Raw genomic sequence first — 19,051 nt, 5'->3', positions numbered from 1 at the left:
AAGGAACCAATTCAGCCAAACCACCATGTCATGACTATTCAGCTGAACACAGCAATATCTACTGTCAGTTATGATCTCTCAAAATTGTCCAATTTTGTGTACTTCTCTTGCATAATACGGTTCAATATACCAAATATGAATGGACACCCAATGCTAAAGAGCTACAGTAAACATAGACAGGGTAGGTCTATTAGGCAGAGCTGTGTGGAATGTATTTCAAGGAGGGTGAAAGCAGGAGATAAGCAGAGACATGTCACTTTCCCTAAAATGGATACTAACAGCTAAAGGTCTTGGAAACTGCCCCCAAGGCACTTCTCAGTCTTGGGATAAAATTGGGTTCTTTTTTTTGTCCTGCCACCAGCTACATCCTAATTTGGCCTTCGGTTCCCCTTTATAAAGATCAGACAGCAGAGATGAGCTCGCAGTTACCCACAGAGTCAACAGCAACAAGATCTTTGCTCTGTGTTCACCCCAACTGATTATCTCTTTGTCTGTGGACCTCCAACAGCAACAATGGGTGATGCTCTCATGGCCGAGTTTGGGAAGGCTGCTCACTTTCTGAGGAAGTCAGACAAGGAGCGCCTGGAAGCCCAGACCAGGGCTTTTGACATCAAGACTGAGTGCTTTGTTGTTGATGACAAAGTGGAATATGTCAAGGGGCAGATCCAAAGCAAAGAGGGGGGAAAGGTGATCGTAAAGAGGGAGGACCAGACTATCGTGACCGTCAAGGAGGTGGACGTCCATCCCCAGAACCCGCCAAAATACGATAAAATCGAAGACATGGCCATGTTCACCTTCCTCCATGAGCCAGCTGTTCTGTTTAACCTCAAAGAGCGTTACGCAGCCTGGATGATCTACACCTACTCAGGGCTGTTCTGTGTGACAGTGAACCCATACAAGTGGCTTCCTGTCTATGACTCTGAGGTGGTGTCTGCCTACAGGGGGAAGAAGAGGACTGAAGCCCCCCCTCACATCTTCTCCATCTCAGATAACGCCTACCAGTATATGCTTACTGATCGGGAGAACCAGTCTGTTCTTATCACCGGAGAATCCGGTGCTGGAAAGACTGTCAACACCAAGAGAGTCATCCAGTACTTTGCCAGCATTGCAGCAGTTAGTGGTGTTAAGAGGGATCCAAGCAAGGGCACCCTGGAAGATCAAATCATCCAGGCTAACCCTGCACTGGAGGCTTTCGGTAATGCCAAAACACTGAGAAATGACAACTCATCACGTTTCGGCAAATTCATCCGTATTCACTTCGGGACCAGTGGGAAACTGTCCTCTGCCGACGTAGAGACTTACCTTCTTGAGAAGTCCCGTATCACCTTTCAGCTCAAAGCTGAGAGGAACTACCATATTTTCTTCCAGATATTGTCCAATCAAAAACCAGAGCTGTTGGACTTGCTGTTAATCACCAACAATCCATATGACTACTCCTACATCTCCCAAGGAGAAGTAACAGTAGCATCCATCAATGATTCTGAGGAACTGATGGCCACTGATAGTGCCTTCGATGTGCTCGGCTTTACTGCAGAGGAAAAACAGGGGGTCTACAAGTTGACAGGTGCCATAATGCACTACGGCAACATGAGGTTCAAACAAAAGCAGCGGGAGGAGCAGGCAGAGCCTGACGGAACAGAGGCTGCTGACAAGTCAGCTTACCTAATGGGGATAAACTCTGCAGATCTGATTAAAGGACTTTGCCATCCCAGAGTCAAGGTTGGCAATGAGTATGTCACCAAAGGTCAAGGTGTAGATCAGGTCTACTATTCCCTCGGTGCATTGGCTAAGTCAGTGTATGAAAAGATGTTCAACTGGATGGTGGTGAGAATCAACCACTCCCTTGACACAAAACAGGCACGCCAGCATTTCATAGGCGTACTGGACATTGCTGGATTTGAGATCTTTGATTTCAACACCTTTGAACAGCTCTGCATCAACTTCACAAATGAGAGACTGCAGCAGTTTTTCAATCATCACATGTTTGTGCTCGAGCAAGAGGAGTACAAAAAGGAGGGCATTGACTGGGAGTTCATCGACTTTGGGATGGACTTGCAAGCTTGCATTGACCTCATTGAAAAGCCACTTGGGATCATGTCAATTCTAGAGGAAGAGTGCATGTTCCCCAAGGCCAGTGACCAGACCTTTAAGGCTAAGCTATATGACAACCATTTGGGCAAGAATAGAATGTTTCAGAAGCCAATTCCAGGTAAGGGCAAGGCAGAGGCACACTTTGCCCTGCTCCACTATGCTGGCACTGTTGATTACAATATTTCTGGCTGGCTGGTGAAGAACAAAGATCCATTGAATGAAACAGTGTGTGGTCTTTATGCAAAATCCTCCCTCAAGCTGTTGAGTCATCTTTTTGCCATCATAGCAACGGAGGGAGGTGACAAAGCTGGTGGAAAAGGAGCCAAAAAGAAAGGGTCTGCTTTCCAGACTGTATCTGCACTTCACAGGGAAAACCTAAACAAGCTGATGAGCACCCTGAAAACCACCCATCCCCACTTTGTCCGCTGCTTGATCCCAAATGAGAGCAAAACGCCAGGGACCATGGACAACTGCCTTGTGATGCACCAGCTTCGCTGTAACGGTGTGCTGGAGGGCATTCGAATCTGCAGAAAGGGCTTCCCAAACAGAGTCCTCTATGGCGACTTCAAACAGAGATATAGAATCCTGAATGCATCCGTCATTCCTGAGGGCCAGTTTATCGACTCCAAGAAAGCCGCTGAAAAGCTGCTGGGATCATTGGACATTGACCACACTCAGTACCGGTTTGGCAACACCAAGGTCTTCTTCAAAGCAGGCTTGCTGGGTACGTTGGAGGAGATGCGAGATGAACAACTCTCCCGCATCATTACAATGATCCAGGCCAACGCAAGAGCCATACTCATGAGGGCAGAGTACCAGAAGCTTGTGGAACGCAGGGATGCTCTAATGGTCATCCAGTGGAACCTTCGCGCCTTTTTAGGGGTTAAGAACTGGCCCTGGATGAAGATGTTCTTCAAAATCAAGCCACTGCTGAAGAGTGCTGAGTCTGACAAGGAGATGGCAAACATAAAGGACGAGTTCACTAAGCTCAAAGAGGCCTTTGAGAAATCAGAAGCAAGACGGAAGGAGCTCGAGGAGAAAGTGGTGAGTATTCTCCAAGAGAAGAATGACCTGCTCCTACAATGCCAGTCTGAGCAGGACACACTAACAGATGCTGAAGAGCGCTGTGAGCAGCTCATAAAAAGTAAGATCCAAATGGAAGCAAAAGTGAAAGAACTGACAGAACGTATGGAGGATGAAGAGGAGATGAATGCAGATCTCACAGCAAAGAAACGCAAGCTGGAGGATGAATGCTCTGAGTTGAAGAAAGATATAGATGACCTTGAGCTGACATTAGCCAAGGTTGAGAAAGAGAAACATGCCACAGAGAACAAGGTGAAGAACCTCACAGAGGAGATGGCTTCCCAGGATGAAAACATTATGAAGCTGACCAAAGAGAAGAAGGCACTGCAGGAGGCTCATCAGCAGACACTCGATGACCTACAGAGTGAGGAGGACAAAGCCAACACCTTGACCAAAGCTAAAGCTAAGCTGGAGCAACAGGTGGATGACCTTGAGGGCTCCCTGGAACACGAAAAGAAAGTCAGAATGGAGCTTGAGCGCTCCAAGAGAAAGCTTGAAGGAGACCTAAAACTGAACCAAGAGAATTTGATGGATTTGGAGAATGACAAACAACAGCTAGATGAGAAACTCAAGAAGAAAGACTTTGAGATGAGCAGCCTGACTGTAAAGATTGAGGATGAGCAGGTGGCTGGAGTTCAGCTCCAGAAGAAACTGAAGGAAAGCCAGGCACGAATTGAAGAGCTTGAAGAGGAGTTGGACGCTGAGCGAGCAGCCCGAGCCAAAGTGGAGAAGCAGCGATCTGATCTCTCCCGCGAACTAGAAGACATAAGTGAGCGTTTGGAGGAAGCAGGAGGGGCCACATCTGCCCAGGTGGAGCTCAACAAGAAGAGAGAGAACGAATTTCTGAAACTTCGTAGGGACCTGGAGGAATCCACGCTTCAACATGAGGCTACTGCTGCATCCTTGAGGAAGAAGCATGCGGACAGTGTGGCCGAACTGGGTGAGCAAATCGACAACCTCCAGCGTGTCAAGCAGAAGCTAGAGAAAGAGAAGAGTGAGCTGAAGCTGGAGCTAGACGACCTGTCCTCAAATATGGAGAGTGTGGTGAAGGCCAAATCCAACATGGAGAAGATGTGCCGATCAATGGAAGACAATATGAATGAGAACAAGACCAAGTATGAGGAGGCCCAGAGGTCCCTCAATGACTTCTCCTCACAGAGGGCCAGGCTGCTCACTGAAAATGGAGAGTTGGGACGTCAGTTGGAGGAGAAAGAGTGCCTGATTTCACAACTCACCAGGGGCAAGAGCTCCTACACCCAGCAGGTGGAGGATATGCGCAGGCAGCTCGAGGAGGAGGTCAAGGCAAAGAATTCACTGGCCCATGCCGTGCAGTCTTCCCGTCATGACTGTGACCTGCTCAGAGAACAGTTTGAGGAGGAGCAGGAGGCCAAGGCAGAGCTGCAGAGGGCACTATCCAAGGCCAACACTGAAGTGTCCACATGGAGGGCAAGGTATGAGACTGATGGAATCCAGAAAACTGAGGAGCTGGAGGAAGCTAAAAAGAAGTTAGTCCAAAGACTGCAAGAAGCAGAGGAGGCTGTGGAGGCTGTGAACGCAAAGTGTTCCTCCCTCGAAAAGACCAAGAGTCGCCTACAAAATGAAATTGAGGACCTGATGTTGGATCTTGAAAGATCTAATGCAGCATCTGCAGCTCTGGACAAGAAGCAGAGAACCTTTGACAAAGTCATGGCTGAGTGGAAGCAGAAGTATGAGGAGTCACAGTGTGAGCTCGAGGGTTCCCAGAAGGAGGCTCGGTCTCTCAGCACTGAGCTCTTCAAATTGAAGAATGCCTATGAGGAGTCCTTGGATCACCTGGAGACCATTCAAAGGGAGAACAAGAACCTGCAGGAGGAGATCTCTGACCTTACTGATCAACTTGGTGAGGGAGGGAAAAGCGCCCATGAATTGGAGAAACTTCGGAAGCAGCTGGAGCAAGAGAAAGCAGAGCTCCAGTCAGCACTTGAGGAGGCAGAAGGTTCCCTGGAGCACGAAGAGGGCAAAATCCTTCGGGCACAGCTGGAGTTCAACCAGGTGAAGGCGGATATTGAGCGCAAGCTGGCCGAGAAAGATGAGGAAATGGAACAGGTCAAGAGGAATTACCAGCGCATGGTGGAGTCACTGCAGACCTCCCTCGAGTCTGAGACCAGGAGCCGCAACGAGGCCCTGAGAGTCAAGAAGAAGATGGAAGGCGACCTCAACGAGATGGAGATCCAGCTTAGCCAAGCCAACAGACAGGCGGCTGATGCCCAAAAGCAGCTTAAGAGCAGCCAGTCATATCTGAAGGATACCCAGCTGCAGCTGGATGACTCTACACACGGGAATGAAGACCTGAAGGAGAACATTGCTCTCTTGGAGCGCAGGAACAATCTGTTCCAAGCGGAGCTGGAGGAACTTCGGGGTGTTCTTGAGCAGACAGAGCGTTGCCGCAAGCTGGCCGAACAGGAGCTCACTGAAGCCACAGAGCGCATGCAGCTCCTGCACTCTCAAAACACAGGCCTTATCAACCAGAAGAAGAAACAAGAGGCTGATCTGCTCCAACTGCAGACCGAGGTGGAGGAAGCTGTACAGGAAAACCGCAATGCTGAAGAGAAGGCCAAGAAGGCCATCACCGATGCAGCCATGATGGCCGAGGAGCTGAAGAAGGAGCAAGACACTAGCGCCCACCTGGAGCGTATGAAGAAGAATATGGAGCAGACCATTAAGGACCTGCAGCACCGTTTGGATGAGGCAGAACAAATCGCAATGAAGGGTGGGAAGAAGCAGCTCCAAAAGCTGGAGTTCCGCATCAAGGAGTTGGAGAGCGAGCTGGAGGCGGAGCAGAAGAGGGGCACAGAGTCAATCAAGGGGGTGCGCAAGTACGAGCGGCGCATCAAGGAGCTCACCTACCAGACGACGGAGGATCGCAAGAACATGGCTCGCATCCAGGACCTGGTGGACAAGCTGCAGCTGAAGGTGAAGTCCTACAAGCGCGCCTCCGAGGAGGCAGAGGAACAGGCCAATGCCAACCTGGCCAAGTTCCGCAAGCTGCAGCATGAGCTGGAGGAGGCTGAAGAGCGAGCAGACATAGCCGAGTCCCAGGTGAACAAACTCCGGGCCAAGACCAGGGACGGGTCCGGCAAGAAGGGCTTGGATGAGTGAGGAGGTCCCAAAAGAGCAATGTCACAGGTGTGTTGATTAGAACAATTACACCTTTTTCTCACAATTGCATTATAGAACAGAATGTAGGATATGAAGAATATAACCCATATTCTAGACAATGAGTATGTTTTACATGCATACTTATAATTCAATATTACTTCCTTACTTACTCTGATTATCTTAATCGCTGTAAGGTCATAAACCGATTAAAACACTGAGATTTTTTTTTGCAATCTTTTGAACAATTAGGACACCTTCATCGGAGTTCCTGCTGTGTATTTGATCTGCTCTCACCAGCAGTGCGATCCTCCCTCTTCGGCACGAGTGAAGTGAGTTTGGAAAGTATGCATTATAGAAATGATTTTCAGATGCAAACTTTATATGTCTAATCTCGGAATCAAATAGGCTTCCCAAAAAGTATATGATCACTGTGATAAAACGTTTAAGTTGCTAGGGTATTTTCTACATTTTTCAAAGCCTCATCAGGTAGCCTGATTAACAGCTGTCCATGTTAACCGGATTAGAAGGGAAATCGATCTTCTTGCAAAGCATGTAAATGTTTTAATCAAGCTATTATAGTAATGAGAGTAATCACAATAATCATATTATTGAATGCATGCACCTAATTATTTAATAGGAATAGGCTTCATTGGTTTAAGAATACACACCTAATTCTAATGCCCTAAATAATTTCCCTGTGCAACATAAATCACATTGTATTGTAATTACACAGTTAAAGTGAAATGTGAATACCGTGGTTGGTTATGATGATTACATAAATGTCTTGCTTAGGGCCTGTGCATGTCTTTACTGCATCGTACACACATGTTTAAACTATACAGCAGAAAGATGCATTGGTGGATGTGTAAGCGTGGCTTCATGTCTAGTAAGTGGTCATGTTGTTTTTGAGGACAGTCTGTAAACCGTAGCGGGACATGCTGTGTAATATTGTTGATCTAAAGCAGAGAAAAAGGATGGGAAATGTTTTGATGTCAACAAAGATGTTTCCTTAAATTATATATAACTCCCAAAACATGAGTTAATGTCAGCCTTTCATTTGAATCTGTTCCAACAGTGTGTCCATTGTCAATGTAACAATACCAAATTGTCTCCACATTTGTAAAGTACATTGGAAATGAATGCTGCCAACTGTGCACCATAACATCTCAAATCCTTAAAACATCTTAAACTAACAACATTGTATTACAACTAGGAAAATAAAGCACTGCTCTGCACTAAAAACTGCCTCCAAGACATTGCTTAATGTATACATACTCTGGTTTTTCTAAGAATTATGTCATTTGATGAATAAAGTTTGAGGAATGTAAAATACTTGGCAGGTGTATGATACATCAGAATACAGGGAAAACAGGGTAACAGGCCTGTACTCGATCCCAACTCCGCAGCTTCTCATCAAACAAGGGGGAGAGGATCTTCGCCCGGCCAGACTGAAACTGTCACTGCAACTGTGCTGGGTTTGGTTTAAAAGCATTCATTTTTGTTAAGTAAAATCATACACTAGTTCTACTAAGCTCCCATTTTTAGAAAATGGATTACTTCGATATTGTAGTGTCAAAACAGAAGGGTTTAAAATGCACCATGATCGCTGAGGCCTGCTTATCTACATAGCCAAAGGCTACACATGCCAAATACAGGTACACTCAGTCACACACCGATCCGATCAGGTAGCCGAACAAATGTATTCCTCTTGTTTTGGCAGGGTCAGAGGGGGAAGTGCATTATATCCCGCCCTTTTCCTATTAGAGTCACATATCTGTCTCTTTAAAATGAGCTAGTTCATTCCCTACCTGTAAATAGATCTATCGTTTTACTGAAACAAACATGAATCAGGGATTGCACAGTATTTGAAATTGTGTAAATTGTATTCTCGCTGATCAATGACAGCATATCTTGACCAATACTGACCTCTAGAGGTGTTAACGGGGAATGTTTGTGATTCGTTAAAACTACTTTACAAAGAAAATTAATAACATTAACAACAGAATGTGAAACACATTCGTAGTACTCACAGCAAAGACAAACTAACAAAATATTTAATATAAATATAATTCTCCTTTAATTCTGACTCGGACTCTAACCGGTGTCTGTATATAGCCTTGCTTCAAATATCTTTTTACTGTTTCATTTCTTTACTTACCTACACACACACACACACACACACACACACACACACACACACACACACACACACACACACACACACACACACACACACACACACACACACACACACACACACACACACACACACACACACCTACACACACCTACACACACCTACACACACACACACACACACACCTACACACACCTACACACACACACACACACACACACACACACACACACACACACACACACACACACACACACACACACACCTACACACACACACACACACACCTACACACACCTACACACACACACACACACACACACACACACACCTACACACACACATACACACACACACACACACACACACACACACACACACACACACACACACACACACACACACACACCTTTTTTCCCACTATTGGTTAGAGCCTGTAAGTAAGCATTTCACTGTATTCGGCGTACGTGACCAACTTTGATTTGATTCGATTTGTGTCATACAACCTACACACACAGCCTCTTTCTTCTTCTTTTTTACACTATTTTCTACATTGCACAATAATAGTGAAAACTATGAAATTAGTAACCACAAAAAAAGTATCCACTGTTTGCCTTGATGACAGCTTTGCATACTCTTGGACATTCTCTCAACCAGCTTCATGTTGTAGTCACCTGGAATGCATTGAAATTAACAGGTGTGTCTTGTTAAAAGTTCATTTGTGGAATTTCTTTCCTTCTTATGCGTTTGAGTCAATCAGTTGTGTTGTGTTAGAAGGTAGGGGTGGTATACATAAGATTTGGTAAAAGACCAAGTCCATATTATGGCAAGAAAAGCTTAAATAAGCAAAGAGAAACAACAGTCCATCAATACTTTAAGACATGAAGGTCAGTCAATCCGGAAAAGTCAAGAACTTTGAAAGTTTCTTCAAATGCAGTCGCAAAAACCATCAAGCGCTATGATGAAACTGACTCTCATGAGGACTGCCACAGGAAAGGAAGACTCAGAGTTACCTCTGCTGCAGAGGATAAGTTCATAACAGTTACCAGCCTCAGAAATTGCAGCCCAAATGCTTCACAGAGTTCAAGTAACAGACACATCTTAACTACATGATTCTGTATGTGTTATTTCATAGATGATGTATTCACTATTATTCTACAATGTAGAAAATTGTAAAAAATAAGAATAACACTTGAATGAGTATGTGTCCAAACTTTTGACTGGTACTGTATATACTCAGTACCTTCGGAAAGTATTCAGACTCCTTTACTTTTTCCATATTTTGTTACATTACAGCCTTATTCTAAAATGGATTAAAATAAATAAAAATCCTCAGCAACCTACACACAATACCCCATAATTATTTGAGCAAATGTATAAAAACAGACATACCTTATTTACATAAGTATTCAGACCTTTTCCTATGAGACTCGAAATTGAGCTCAGGTGCATCCTGTTTCCATTGATCCTCCTTGAGATTGTACCCTTCCCAAGATCTGTGCCTCGACACATCCTGTCTCGGAGCTCTATGGAAAATGTTTTCGAACTCATGGCTTGTTTTTTGCTCTGACATGCACTGTCAACTTTGGGACCTTATATAGAAAGATGTTTTCCTCTCCAAATCATGTCCAGTCAATTGAATTTACCACACGTGGACTCCTGGATGATCAAAAACATTTCTGCAACATTGAAGGAGGTCCCCAACAACACAGTGGCCTCCATCAAATTTGGAACCACCAAGACTCTTCCTAGAGCTGGCCGCCTGGCCAAACTGAGCAATTGGGTGAGAAGGGCCTTGGTCAGGGAGGTCACCAAGAACCCGATGGTCACTCTGACAGAGTTCTAGCGTTCCTCTGTGGAGATGGGAGAAACTTCCAGAAGGACAACCATCTTTGCTGCATTCCACCAATCAGGCCTTTATGGTAGAGTGGCCAGACGGAAGCCACTCCTCAGTAAAATGGACATGACAGCCCGCTTGGAGTTTGCCAAAGACAGCTTAAGATTCTCTGGTCTGATGAAACCAAGATTGAACTATTTGGCCTGAATGCCAAGCATTACGTCTGGAGGAAACCTGGCCTCATCCCTAGGGTGAAGCATGGTGGTGACAGAATCATGCTGTGGGGATGTTTTTTGTGGCAGGGACTAGGAGACTAGTCACGATCGAGGCAAAGAAGAACGGAGCAAAGTACAGAGAGATACTTGATAAAAACCTGCTTCAGAGAGCTCAGGACCTCAGACTGAGGCGAAGGTTCACCTTCCAACAGGACAACGACCTTAAGCACACAGCCAAGACAACGCAGGAGTGGTTTCGGGAAAAGTCTCTGTATGTCCTTGAGTGGCCCAGCAAGAACCCAGACTTGAACCCAATCGATCTCTGGAAAGACCTGAAAATAGCTGTGCAGCAATGCTCCACATCCTACCTGACAGAGCATGTGAGGATCTGCAGAGAAGAATGGGAGTAACTCCCCAAATACAGGTGTGCCAAGCTTGTAGCGTCATACCCAAGAAGACTTGATGCTGTAATCGCTGCCAAAGTTGCTTCAACAAAGTACTAAGTGAAGGGTCAGAAAACGCATGTAAATGTAATACTTCCGTTTTTATTTGTAATAAAAAAAAAGTTTTTGCTTTGTCATTATGTGGTATTGTGTATAGATTGACGAGGGACAAAAACAATTTAATACATTTTAGAATAAGGCTGTAATGTAACAAAATGTGTAAAAGGTCAAGAGATCTGAATACTCTCTGAAGGCACTGTATATACAGTGTATGTATGTGTGTGCGTACAGTGTACAGTTCAGTAAATTTACAGTATATCATCCAAATAGGATTAACATGTTTATGATTCGGATGATATATACTTATATTTGTGCTCTTGTGTAGGACAAAAACAGGGCAGTGTTAAGAAGATTTCCTCAAATGTCATTTCGTACATAATAAATAACAAGATGTATACACGGGATGAGGAAAAATCATATGAAACCACGTTTAAATGAATAAGGGATTTAATTGAAAACTACTAGATATATCAGGGGGGGGGGGTTACCAGAGCACGTGCTAAACCTGACAGTGACCACGATGTGTCACATTTTACGTGGAGCAGTACCTGCCCCCTTTCAGGGCTGTGTTGGTGTCTGTCTCATGTCCCGCTCTCCCCCAGATACAGGTATACACACACATTTGTGCACACTCACTCATTGACAGATAAAGGTGCATGCACACTCACTCATTGTGTTTCACCACTACTATCTCTCTCTCTCTCTCTCTCTCTCTCTCTCTCTCTCTCTCTCTCTCTCTCTCTCTCTCTCTCTCTCTCTCTCTCTCTCTCTCTCTCTCTCTCTCTCTCTCTCTCTCTCTCTCTCTCTCTCTCTCTCTCTCTCTCTCTCTCTCTCTCTCTCTCTCTCTCTCTCTCTCTCTCTCTCTCTCTGATCTCCTCTAGTTGAGGTGGCTGGGGGTGAAAAGAGAGAGAGAGGCCTGTTTGATGTGCAGACGGTGGCCAATTAGAACCAGGCACCAAGACCCTTTATCTCAGGCTGTATCTCATTCTGTTTGGTTGTGGGCAAATCAGAAGGGATGAATCACAGCACAGCTTGCAGACCCATAAGGTGAAGATAGTTTGGGTATTGGTTTGTCTAACAAAGATATTCTAAGGCATCTTTGGAGGTGTTGTAAATATCAAGACTCATTTTTCAGTGCATTCACCTAGGTTATTATAGTAAACTAAAACTGAAATTAAAATGAAAACAAATAATGAAAAAATTATTTCGTAAACTGAAGTAAAAATAATTAACAAACCTATAACTAAAACAACAATGAAACTATAATCTTTGACTCCAAAATTAACTAACTCAAATATATAAAAAAAACTATCATGAATTATGTTGTTTTAGTTTTTATCTAAATTTTGGGCAAAAATCCAATTGGGTTTCCAATGCGTTATTCAATCTTTTCGGGACGTTTTCAAGCTACTGAATCTGGAGGGTAAATGCTGGCAGGAGATGGCGATGTCACTATTAGCCTCTAGACAGATGAGTTGCTTGCCTAGCTTACAATGCTCCAAGGTCTGGGATATCTGAGACGACATCACTATCACAAGCTAACAGGGAAAAAACAGGCTATGTAGCTAACTTGTCCTACTAAGGTGAAAAGCATTGGATTGGTGTGAACATGGGTGAGAAAGAGGTTCCTTCCGCAATATCTTTTTACACCAGTGTTAGCGCTATTCCTTTTAAATCCAAGTCACATTGCACTTGACCTCATCATTTAAAGGACCAATCAGCAGGTTCAACAATAACAAAGTGTCCTCTCTGCCACTGTTTTGGTAAAAAGCTGAAGGATGGGGATGGAGAATTGCAACCACTCTAACATTAACAGACAGACCTGCAAGGATTATAGTTTTAACCATGTTTTGAAGCTGCAGTGTTTGTTCACATTTACAAACATTGGAGTAAAACAAGCTTATATTTTGGATTCTGATGGGGACCGACAATCGAACTAAGCTAATGAGGCATTTATAAGTTATATTCTTCAAGAATCAATGTGTACACATAATTTATAAGTAAAACAATGGATGCAGCAACTGCTGATTGCCCTATTAAACCTGACCTATGACTTGACCCATCCCATTATGCACTGCTGTCCCCCAGACATAGACAACATAATGTCTCCAAGCCACACATGTTTTCTCTCCCTAACACTAAAATTAAAACTGAAACTTAATAATATAAAAACAAAAGAGAAATACTTCTGCACATTTGAAATGAAGTAAATACTAGCCAATCAGGTCTGACAACTGAAACTAAACTGAATTCCAAATAAACAACTAATAGAAATAAAAAAAAGTAAAAATAACAAAACTATAATAACTTTGGGAAACACGCACGCTCGTGCACACACGCTCACGCACATGCAGAGAGACATCAACAGACAGACACACACACCCATCCTTGCTAAAATCGGACATTCTTGTCAAACACCTCAAACCTGTCAAACACTGCACTTCTTTATGTAAGATATGAAACATAGATTGTGTAGCCATACAAAAGTGCTGAAATAATATGAATGAAAAACAAATGTAAAACATACTGAACAAAAATGTAAATGTCAATTAGAATAAATTCATTAGGCCCTAATCTCTGGATTTCACATAACTGGGAATACAGATATGCATCTGTTGGTAACAGATACCTTTTAAAAAATAGTTCAGGGTGTGGATCAGAAAACCAGTCAGTATTTGGTGTGACCATTTACTTCATGCAGCGCAACACATCTCCTTCGCATAGCGTTGATCAAGCTGTTGATTGTGGCCTGTGGAATGTTGTCCCACTCCTCTTCAATGGCTGTGCGATGTTACTGGATATTGGCGGGAACTGGAACACACTGTCGTACACGTCGATCCAGGAACTGGGACATTTTCAGCTTCCAGGAATTGTGTACAGATCCTTGCGACATGAGGCCGTGCATTATCATGCTGAAACATGAGGTGATGGCGGCAGATGAATGGCACAACAATGGGCCTCAGGATCTCGTCACGGTATCTCTGTGCATTCAAATTGCCATCGATAAAATGCAATTAAGTTTGTTGTCCGTAGCTTACGCGTGCCCATACCATAACCCCACCGTCACCATAGGGCAACAACGTTGACATCAGCAAACCCTTTGCCCACACAACGCCATACACGTGGTCTGCTGTTAAGCCAAATTCTCTAAAACGAAGTTGGAGGTGGCTCATGGTAGAGAAATTAACATTACATTTTCTGACAACAATTCTGGAGGACATCCCTGCTGTCAGCATGACAATTGCACGCTGGGATCTTTTATTTTTAATACAAAATAACCTTAAGGGTGTCTGGCTTGTGTGCATTGGTTAATTGGCTGTAATTGAGTGCCTGGCAGCGCCAAAGAGGAGTCAGAGTGCCTCCTCCCCTGAGTTTATAGTGCCCAGCTGCTGCTGTTGGCGCCAGACACTTTATTACCCAACACCGCTGCTCAAAGGCCACCAAGAGATTTTGCCACACACACATACGCATGCACACGCACGCACACACATACGTACGCACGCACACACACACGTACGCACGCGCGCGCGCTCGCACACATACACACACACACACACACACACATACACACACACTCTTTTTACTGTGTCACAAGATCCCAAAAGCATAAAAAACTACGTAAAAACAGGAAATGATGTCACAGGAGTATTGACAGATGGGCTAACTATAGCTCTAAAGAGGAAGTCATGATGTCATGATAGCGGCCATGTTCCAGAACAGATTTTGAGGCCACCTGCTGAGCTCCAAAATGGATACAAGTGGATTGCCAATCTGCAGTGACTGTTTACATCTGTCACACATGAATGAGCACACTCACTCACAAAAAAAAAGAGCTAAAACTGCAAAAAGTACACATAGGCCTACATTTCACACACTTGCAGGAATAAGCATGTACAGTGTGTGCTTATTTTTTCATTAAAATATTACAGATACACTCACTCCCCCCATTTTCTAGAGGATGAAACGCAGAGGAGCACAGATGTGTGCCGGAGGCTGTCGCCATTGGAGACAGTCACCAGGGGAGACTGACTGACGTAGGCCTGCTGTCAGTCAGCAACATTAACCCAGTGGCCCCTGTCTCTGCCTCCCTGGAGACCACCCATCCAAAATTCATACAGAAATCCCAGAGGGAATATGGAAAAGGTTACGGCGCACAGAATATGTCCCTTTTCACGGATACAGGTACGCTCAGTCGCACACCTAAGCTGTGCAGTGGTTGGCGTGAGCAGTAGTGCAGACTAGGCTACTAATGTATGTACTGCTATTTCACGAAGAGATCTGGTCATATACACACATGTTTACAACATGTTTACACACATGTTTACAACATACACAAGTGGAAGGTGTTGGGTTTGCATATGGTTGTGTAAAACTAGGGGCTGATGGAACATCTGTAGACAATGTGCTTATTAGGAATAAATGGGCTATAGTTCTCACCACACACACACACACACACACACACACACACACACACACACACACACACACACACACACACACACACACACACACACACACACACACACACACACACACACACACACACACACACACACACCTCATCTGGCAGAAAGTAAGACCCTCATCAGCACAAATCAATGAGCTTCATCCTTGAGCCTCTGCCTAAATGCAAATCTAATTTTATGTAAGATCCAGGAAACCCTTGTTTTTTTTTCTCTCTCTCAACCAATTACTTTTTTCTCTGCTAGGCAATGAGTGGGTGTATCTGTTAATATCTGTTTTTTTAAGAGCACTTTTATTTGGAATGTCCCTTATTCAAGCCTATACCTTGTGCAAAGACAGAAAAGGATACTATGATGCTCCACAATGACCTTGAAAACACTAAAGCATCAATGATTGATCACCAAATCCAATTTAGATCAAGGTACCAGGCAGCTATGGGGACCATGATGAACCTTTTCATAGCCTACATTCAGTTATGAGAGAGGTCTGGACCCAACACAGGAAGTCAATATAAATGGTCTATGTAAAGAGAAACAAGTAACGCATTCCTGGCTGTGCTAGTTGGATGGAGTCCCAGAACAACAAGGTCCCCTCCCTTGACAGTCCCGGGTGCGTCACGGAGCTGTGCCTGCTGGCTTTGGAACGTAGCTTGCGTCATGGCGCTGACGTGATTCGCGCAATGCCATCATCGAGACACAGCCGACGCCGGTGTGTGACTAAAGTGTGAAGCGTGAAACCATGGATTGTTGCATGTAAAAAAAAAAAACGGTCTCCTGTGGTCTTTTATTCCGCCTAGACAATGTAGCTTAAATGTATTTGTTATTCTACGAAAAGAGTTACAGAAATTGAATAAATTATTATTTGTGCACAGTCTTCCTTGTCTGGTAATCTGAGCATCTGATCTGAACATTTATTTGGTGAGAAATTGATAGATAGGTCTTATATCAGCGAAGTTAAAAGTGTCACTAACTTCAACCAACCACAATAGAAGGGTAAGAAATAAAAGCCTTCCTCAATTTAAGAGGTAGCTACAACGAATAAGTAGGCTATAGTATAGGCTTAGGCGCAATGGTGCATAGCTTCATCAAGCAGTTCCCCCATCCTTCAAATTAAATTAGACTTTGATAGCCAGAGAGACCCTTCTTGGGCTTTTACAACATTTCAGTAAGATGACAATCCTGTATTCTATCACAATTTCCAATGTAACCGATGTGAAATGGCTAGCTAGTTAGCGGTGGTGCGCGCTATACTGTTACACCAACAGGTGCACCTAAGCTTTGCTCATACCTCTGTTTGTCCCAATGGTTTACTACGTGGAGCTGTCCATGCAATCCATCGCATGTGCTCAATAAGTATAGGCATCACTCATTGTGCATCAAGACTTTATGTAGTTCAAGTATTTGATGATGACTGAACAATGACAACACCAAAAAAGTAATCCAAATAGATCCTGGGGGATTCATGAATTATGCGTATGGGACATTTCAGGGATCTTTTATTTATAATTCAAAATAACCTTCAGTGTGTCTGGTTTGTGGGCTTTGGTCAATTGCCTGTAATTGGGTGTTCTGGCAGGCAGGCAGGCAGGCAGGCTATAGGTCTATAATATAGCCTAAATGCTGATAGGTGACATACTGTGTGTGTTGCATGTGGTCCAGTATGGTTAGTTTTTATATTTGTGTTTTTACATGGACGTAAAAAAGAAAGATCACCATGTGCACTCATCTATCCTTATGCAGATTACAATAAGTATAGGCTAATGCAACGAGAGAGAAACATGTAGCCTATTCTCATTAAGTCTGATGTCTTGAAATCATTGCATTTGAGGACAGTGAAATTGATCAATGCAGGGTAAAAAAAAATATAGAAATTTCCTCGCTTCATCAAAGGCCCGCCTCCCGACCATGTTTTGAGACCAGACTGACTGTCCACTTACTTTGCTGAGGCGCCCTTGTACGTTACCTCATTTAATGAGTCGAATTAATCACATCCTCGCTGCTTGGACGCAAAGCCTCTAAATAATCGCCTACAAGAGCTTTCGCCGGGATAAACAATTGCGGTGAGCGTAGCAGAAAGCGCATGGACCACGGAGACTAGCGCACCGCACCATCTCATTATCTTCCCAGTAAATGCCTGGTACATAACGGAAGGGTGCAACCGCTTTATAAAGTGAGCCTGTGTTATATCCGAGCCAAGATGAGCGCGATAGTAATCTGTTTGGTTACGAAGTGATACGTCGGTGTGAAATACACATTTTGTGTGCGTTAATTAAGCGGGTAAGCATCTTCTCTTGCACCGTGGATACCATCTAATCCTTCAAGACGGACGGCGCGGCGGAGCGAAGAGGGAGAAGGTCGAAAATGAGGGACAGGGACTTCATGCCCAACATGGAACGGGGGAAACCCGCCACATACACGGGGGACAAAAAGGCGAAAATGGCTGCGAAGACTAACAAAAAGTGGGTGAGACTGGCCACTGTTTTCGCATACGTATTGTCCGTTTCTCTGGCGGCTATAATATTGGCCATATACTACAGCCTAATATGGAAACCGACGTCTGCCGCCTCCTCGTCATTTGCGAGCCCCAATGCTGTGACCGTTGTCGCGGCGAATACTACTGCGAACATAACCACCAGTAGTGTGCCAAATAATACAATGCACACAGGTACGCAGACGGACGCTAGTATACGCGACGACACGAGGTCCAAGGCATCACCAGTTACCATCAAAACAGAGACGTCCGGGACTGAGGCATTTCAGTGGGCGGATAGCAGTAGTAAACGTCCCACGGTCTCCGCAGACGACAATACGCCCAAAACAGCGAATGTTGGACCAACGAAAATACACTTGGTCTCTGCGCAAAGCTACCCAGCCACAAACAACAAATTGGCAACTCCAACAGAAGTCAGACACGGGTCTCCAAGTGTCACTGGAGAGGACTCGGTGAACTTGCCTACGCACCCAACCATGGACCAAGAGGATACGTGGTGGACGTTTAGCTTGGTCTCTCCTGCTGTTGGGGTACAACATGAACCTGTGGAAGGATCTGGGTTGGATTATATTCAAGAGAGCCAAACTACGGATTCTTCTCGGATGAACGGAGTGACGCTGGCGGAAGCCGCGGTGGCTACAAACGCAGATCATCCGACTTTGCGCACCGACTCTACCTCTGACCAGGCCCGGGGTACGCGGGGACCGGTTACCTTTACCGATGCACAACGTGATTCGGATTTAATAACGGATCGGTTTTCTAACGTACCAGAGCACAGGCAGGAGGAGATAGTTACCATGGAAAACGGAGATGCCCCAGCGAGAACTACACAATCCTAAACGCACATGCTTTTTTGGGCACCATTCAAACTGCGTAATAGGTCCTATTCTTATAATGCATTAACGCTTTTTGAAAATTAGCATTATAGCCTAACATTCCAATATTTAAGTTATGCCTTCATGTGGTACCCTTATTTGGATTGTTGGCATCACAGCATTTCTATCGAAGCATCTTCTATGTTACCCCATAATGTTGAGGAAATTAACGAAATAATTTAACGCGGCTGGATTGAGCTATAGGCCTATGTTTAAAT

The 19,051-nt window shown here is 44.3% G+C and overlaps 1 pseudogene; it reads left to right on the top strand.

Moving 5' to 3' along the window:
- Positions 1-356: 356 nt before the first annotated feature.
- LOC139414935 (myosin-6 pseudogene) lies at positions 357-7,642 on the top strand (annotated as a pseudogene).
- The last annotated feature ends 11,409 nt before the right edge of the window (positions 7,643-19,051 follow it).

The sequence above is a fragment of the Oncorhynchus clarkii genome, chromosome 8, assembly GCF_045791955.1.
Source record: "Oncorhynchus clarkii lewisi isolate Uvic-CL-2024 chromosome 8, UVic_Ocla_1.0, whole genome shotgun sequence".
NCBI classification, from domain to species: Eukaryota; Metazoa; Chordata; class Actinopteri; order Salmoniformes; family Salmonidae; genus Oncorhynchus; species Oncorhynchus clarkii.
This window is presented reverse-complemented; position numbering and strand designations above follow the sequence as displayed.